Source organism: Malaclemys terrapin, chromosome 3 (genome assembly GCF_027887155.1).
Source record: "Malaclemys terrapin pileata isolate rMalTer1 chromosome 3, rMalTer1.hap1, whole genome shotgun sequence".
NCBI lineage: Eukaryota > Metazoa > Chordata > Testudines > Emydidae > Malaclemys > Malaclemys terrapin.
Window position 1 is genome coordinate 125,020,834 of NC_071507.1, and position 6,659 is coordinate 125,027,492.

Here is a 6,659-nt window from a genome sequence, read left to right on the forward strand (position 1 = left end):
ATTGCAAAACAACAATGGGTGATTTTATATGGTCAGCTGAAAGATACATTCTCTGATAGATCCTATCCAGAGGTTGGCCAAAGCACAACAACCCTTCACTATGCCATATACATAATGAAAGACACCAACTGATAAATTTGCTGTTCCAAACTCTCTTCCTTTTCATTGTCTTCTCTGTTAACATTTTTTATTGCAAAACATCCTTCCTCTTACAAGCATGTAACTGCAGTCTGTGATAGTCACTGCAGTTGGATTCAGACATGCAGGTACCCAGCATGAGCAGAACAGAAAATCCCTAAGGACAAGTATTTTATAAAAAACCCTATAGCTGTGATTATTTCTATCTAATATACTTAGGATTAATACTTTGCCCATCACTGGGTAGCTGGTACTATGTTAAGTAACAGGGTTTCTGTACTGTAAACGGCAGTAGGACATTGTACATCAGCAGGATCTAGATTTTGATATTGGAAATAAAACATATTGTTCAGTGGGTTTGAATTACATTTGCAAATGGCTGTTTCCTCTTTGGAGCTGAAACCTGCATGCACAAAAATGTTCTCATGAAAAGTGCCAGACTGACCAGCCTCAACCTAGATAGTCCTCTCTTTACCTTTATAGAATACTTCAGCAAGGGCAGCAAGCAGTACAATGGACTCGGCATCGCTTTAAATCTGTGAAGTGAGATTAGATAACTTCCTAATTATGATATGCTCGAATCCAGTTTGTGGGAGAAATTCCACAGCCTGTGTGTGCACAGGGATTCAGGCTAGATGGTTGTGGAGGTCCCTTTGTAGAATCACATGGAACTTTCCAGACTTTGAGGATTATATTTTCCTCTAACCTCATAGAATGTTGTCAGCCATGCCCCCACAGATATATAAGGGGTGGGGCATCGCCAGTCTGTCAGTGAGATATAAAAACAAACTGAAGTGAGAGCCATAGGTGCCAACTCCGTGGGTGCTCCAGTGCTGGAGCAACCATGGGGGAAAAGTGGTGGGTGCTGAGCACCAGCCCCCCTATCAGCTCCTCCCACTCACTCCCAGCACCTCCTGCCTGCCAGTGGCCCCATGGATCAGTGCCTCCGCTTCCTCCCCGCACCTCCCGCATTCTGCAGATCAGTTGTTTAACGGCATGCAGGAGGCGCTGGAGGGAGTGGGGGCAGAAAGAGGGGAGAGGGGATGGGAAGAGGCAGGGTAGGGGTTTGGGGGAAGGGGTGGTATGGGGGTGGGACTTGGGGCAGGTCAGGGGCAGGAAGAGGCATGGCAGGGGTGCGGGCTTATGGGAAGTGGAGTGGGGGTAGGGTCTGGGATGGAGTGGGGGGTCGAGCACCCCCAGGAATGCAGGAACTTGGCACCTGTGCTGAAAGCCTAGCTGTGATATTGTGAATCTTGTTTTATTGTGTAATTTTGAAAGTGTACTTGTATTTTAAGACTTGAAGAGTGTAAGTAGCGACTAATTTAATAAAAGGACATATTTAATGAGACACCAGAAATATCTATCAAACCCCTATCAACATAACACAAAAGAAATACGGTTACTTCTTTTGCTATGTATCAGAGGGGTAGCCATGTTGGTCTGTATCCACAGAAACAACAAGGAGTCCAGTGGCACCTTAAAGACTAACAGATTTATTTGGGGATGGTGGGGCAGAAAGAGAGTCCCCGAGATAGGACAGACTGTTCCGCCGGGCTAAGTGTGTGGTTGGATAGATTAACAATATTGTTGGGTGAGCTAAGGGTACCACTGTTGTAGCCTCCTGTGGCTATGCTATGCATAACACGTAATGTTTGATGACTTTCTAAGACTGCGGAACATAATCGTGCTCCCTAATACTGTCTGTTTTCCCCTGTAGAATATAAAAGAAGCCCCCGAAGAAGTCTTCAGGAGCTCAGTATAGGAAGCAAAAAGCTCAATTGCAGTCCAGTTTGCTGCAAGGGGCAAATTTGATGGGAAAATACCTAAAACAGAACAACATAGACAGGGCTTTAGGCAGTAGCCATCGTCCCAGTGCAGAAGAAATCTGAGGAGTAAAGTGCAAATTATAATGATGGAAGTCCTATTACTAAGAAATTAGCAGCTTCAGTTCCCAGGGCAAAGGGCATCAGCTGGCAACACTGGGGCATATAGGTGCCTGTTGCAGTGCGGGACTCACCCCTGCGGCACCTCCTGCTGGTCGTCTTAGGGAATAGTGTTTCCAGCCTCCAGAGCACCCTCTGCAGGATGGTGTCCTGCTGCCACTGGCCCCCGTGCCCCTCCCAGGACCTGGTGCCCCTTGTCTTTGGGGTACTGCCCCCTGGCAATACCCCCACAGTCTCAGGGTCTCCCCACCCAGGGGAACCCCCAACCCTCTATCCCCACCTTGCCTCAGTCATGGGCTACTGCCAGTCACCATCTAGCCCCCGCTCACTGGGGCAGACTGCAGTGTAAAAGCCGCTCATCATAGGCAAGGGGGGGTTGGACCTGCTGCCTCTGCCTACCCGTGGGCTGCCACTACACCTAATTGGCCTTTCACTAGGCCGCAGCCTGGAGGGTTTCCAGGCCGGAGCTCCCCAGCTTCTTTGGCCTTCCCCCAGCCCTGCTTCACCCCAGGTACCTTCTCTCAGCTTCCTGCAGCCAGGTCCCTCCCTCTCAAAGCTAGAGAGAGTCTGTCTCTGGCTTTTGGCCTCAGCCCTTTTATAAGGGCCAGCAGGGCCCTTATTAAGCCAGCCTCGGCCTGATTGGGGCATGGCCCCCAGCTGAGGCTGCTTTCCCCAATCAGCCCTGCTTTTCCTTCCCTGCCACAGCCCTCTCCCTGGGTTGTTTTAAGCTTTTTAAGGCAGCAGCAGGTGACCACCCCGCTACAGTGCCATAGTCACATCTCAAGTATCAGGGGGTAGCCATGTTAGTCTGTATTCACAAAAACAACAAGGAGTTCGGTGGCACCTTGAAGACTAACAGATTTATTTGGGCATAAGCTTTTGTGGGTAAAAAAACCCACTTCTTCATCTGTTTTTCCCTGGGCACATCCTTATGCCAGGGCCCAGTAGGTGGGATGGTGTAGGAACCACTTATAGAAGGTATATGCCACTTGGGAATTCCCCAATAGTATAGCAATCCTTGGGGCCAGATCTGCCAACTGTATAGCTCTTTTGCCCTATGAGAGCAAAGTAAATCGACTGGAACAGAACAGACATGTTTCAGTATGTTGATCCAAGTGTTTATATAGCTGTCCATTTTCTTCATTTGGTTGTTGCTATGGTGATTTGTTATAGCTTGCATCGAGAAAGACAGTAGGTACATAGGTGTACTTCCTATAATGGGAGTCAAAGCTATTCCAGCTATATATCGTTGCTATAAATCTATAAAAGACAAACTTAATAGAATTTTCCAGCTGCATCCAAAGAGTATCAAATTAACTAATTTTAGATATGGTAGTAATGAGTTCTTTCCAGTTGTACTAAATCTAGTTAACTATTGCCCTTGTTCCTGCAGTCTCCCCAATAAACTCCATCACTATATATTTATTTTATGATTCAGTGAACACACTGCACAATACAGCATTACAATATTGTAAATTAACTCTAACAAAAACAGTTTAAGGTTATTTATTGCAGTAACTTACATGGTTTTATATGCATCACTGACGCTCTGGTTGCTGCATAATCTTACATTAATTACAATATAGAGCAATATAGGACAAGAAACTGGTACTCATTTCGATCAATCTTGTCTTTTAGCCATTTGCAAACATCTCATTTTTATCTGTGCCCCTTTGACTTTGTTCTCATACATGGTCTTTATATTTTTCAATGTGTCACACCAGCTGCATTGATTGTAACTTGCGGAATAGGTTTTTCCTCTCTCTGCTTCTGAACAAGAACCTGAAGGGGTGTAGGCTCCAGACTCTCCTTTGTTACCTCTCCTCAGAGTTGAGATTTGTTGTTTCTCTCCTCAGGTTGGGCTGATGGGAATAATCCAAAAAACAATCAGAGACCACAAGATTCATAAATAAAACCCTATTACCAATGGAGAGAAGATCAGGTTAAATCAAGATATATGGTATAAAGACAAATCTAGCTGTACTTGGATATGAGATAATTAAGGAATTTATGCTCACCATTCCATAGTTAAAGTAGAGCTAAGTTTTATACGTGAAACAAAGATTCAAATATTTAGTTATATATGAAGAATACAGCATATCCTCCCCAAAATTATAGCAAGGGCCCTTTGGGTACAGAATGATTTTTCTGAGAACTTTACAAGTAAATCTGTTAATCAGTTTATGAGTTAAAATTAGTTTTTAAATAGTTTATTAAAAATTTTTTTTACCCAGCATTGATGATTTTTTGTCTGGAATGATCACAGTAACAAAACAACATAGCCTCTTTAAACTGAAATTTTGTGCATAGACTAATTTTAAAGATTTTTTGATGTTTAAAGGTTATTTTTGCTGTTATTCTTTATCACTGAAAGTTTCAGCATTAGCTGGCAAATAATTTAGTCTATGGAGAATTCCCTGAAGAATTGCCCTATTTCAAAATGGCTGCTGTCTCCCTCACATTGTTCTCAATGGAACTGAAGCCATAGGTGCCCTTAGAAAAGGTCCCCTCTTATTGTTCCTAAAATGAGTGATACCAAACTGCGCTAAGCTCAGATGTTGGCCCCTGACAGCATAGAGACAAGGAAATTCCCAGATAAAACCCATGAGGAAACAAAATGAAAAAATCTTGATGTGTTTTGAAACATAAATTTAACTTAATCTGGAACTAGAAACACGACTATGCCCTGAATAAGTGGGGTTTTTACCCACGAAAGCTTATAAATCTGTTAGTCTTTAAGGTGTCACCGGACTCCTTGTTGTTTTTGTTACTATGCCCTAAACATAATTGCATGCTGCCACCATACAGTGGTGTTATGGCCCTAAATGTGCATTCCTATATAAAAAGACAAGGTCTGTTCTTAGAAGCTGACCAAAACAAAAAGAGAGACCTGTGACTGAAGTCATAAGAATGGTCATATTGGGTCAGACCAATGGTCCATCTAGCCCAGCATCCTGTCTTCTGACAGTGGCCAATGTCAGGTGCTTCAGGGGGAATGAACATAACAGGGCATTCATCAAGTGATCCATCCCAGCCATCCACTCCCAGCTTTTGGAAGTCAGAGGCGAGGGACACCAAAAGCATAGGTTGCATCCCTGATCATCTTGGACCTATCCTCCATGAATTTATCTAATTTTTTAATCCCCCACCTCCCCATTATAGTTTTGGTCTTCACAGCATCCCCTGACAACGAGTTCCTAATATTTACTGTGTGTTGTATGAAGAAGTACTTCCTTATGTTTGTTTTAAACCTGTTGCTTATTAATTTCATTGGGTGACCCCTGGTTCATGAGTTATGTGAAGGAGTAAATACACTTGTTTATTCACTTGCTCCACACCATTCATGATTTTATACACCTCTATCATATATGCCCCCTTAGTTGTCCCTTTTCCAAGCTGAAAAGTCCCAGTCTTATAAATTGTTCTGCAAATAGAAGCTGTTCTATATCCTTAATCATTTTTGTTGCCCTTCTCTGCACCTTTTCCAATTCTAATATATCTTTTTTGAGATGGGGTGACCAGAACTGCACACTTTATTCAAGGTGTGGGTGTACCAGGGAAGTCCAGGAGAGGGGACTTGGAACCCAGAAAGGACATTGACTGAATCCTGAAGAGCAATGAAGAGTAGTGAAGAAACTGAGAAAGGGAATTGCATACCGGTGTTGTGATGCGTTCCCCAGGGTGCAACCTGAATCCGGGGTACCACTGAGCCCTGTGTCCCATCAGCCTAGGCTCCCTCTCACACTGTGATGCTGTGACAAGCTACAAACTTCTGGCAGGTACAGCAATTTCCCATACACTCACAGACAGGGACACACCCAGCTGAGTTAAATGAATGCTTTTGCCAGGCACTCATGAACCAACAATAGAGAGGCTCCAGCCAATTCCCTCTGGTTCCCCAGCCTTGCACCTCAGAGCTGTACCATTTTGCCCTAGTCAGAAGCCTGACCAGTGTAAGTTTATTACCCAGTCCACCACTTCTACAAAGGAAAGTGGACGTGCACCAGCCCTGGCAACCTGAACAGATTTCCCAAGCACTCCAGCCAAAACACACAGTTTTAGGTAAAATAGAAAACAGACTTATTAACTACAGAAAGATAGATTTTAAGTGATTATAAGTAATAAGCATACAGATCAAAGTTGGTTACCTAGACAGGATTTGAATCAAGCAGCGTCTCGCCCTTATGGTATCCTTCCTTAATACACAGGCTGGGATTCTCTTTCCAGTCTGGGACCACCTCCCCAGTTCAAAGTCTTTGTTCTCCAGATGTGTTTCCAGGTGTTGAGTTGTGGAGTGAGGCCAAGTGATGATGTCACTTCTCCTCTTTTATAGTTGCTTCTAGCTTGCTGGAAAGATCCTTTGCTATGACATGAGTCAAGCAGTCGCCATTGTCCATGCGCTATCTCTGAGAAGTCTCCATTGTATACAGTTCCTGGTACAGTCCTTGTGAGTGTGTTCCCTTTAATGGGCCATTAGCATGTCTGGCTCCTCCACAGTTGCATCTGAAAAGTTGGGTGTTCCCAACATATTTCAGTAACACACACATAGCAAAACTTCATAACTCAACATACAATGAG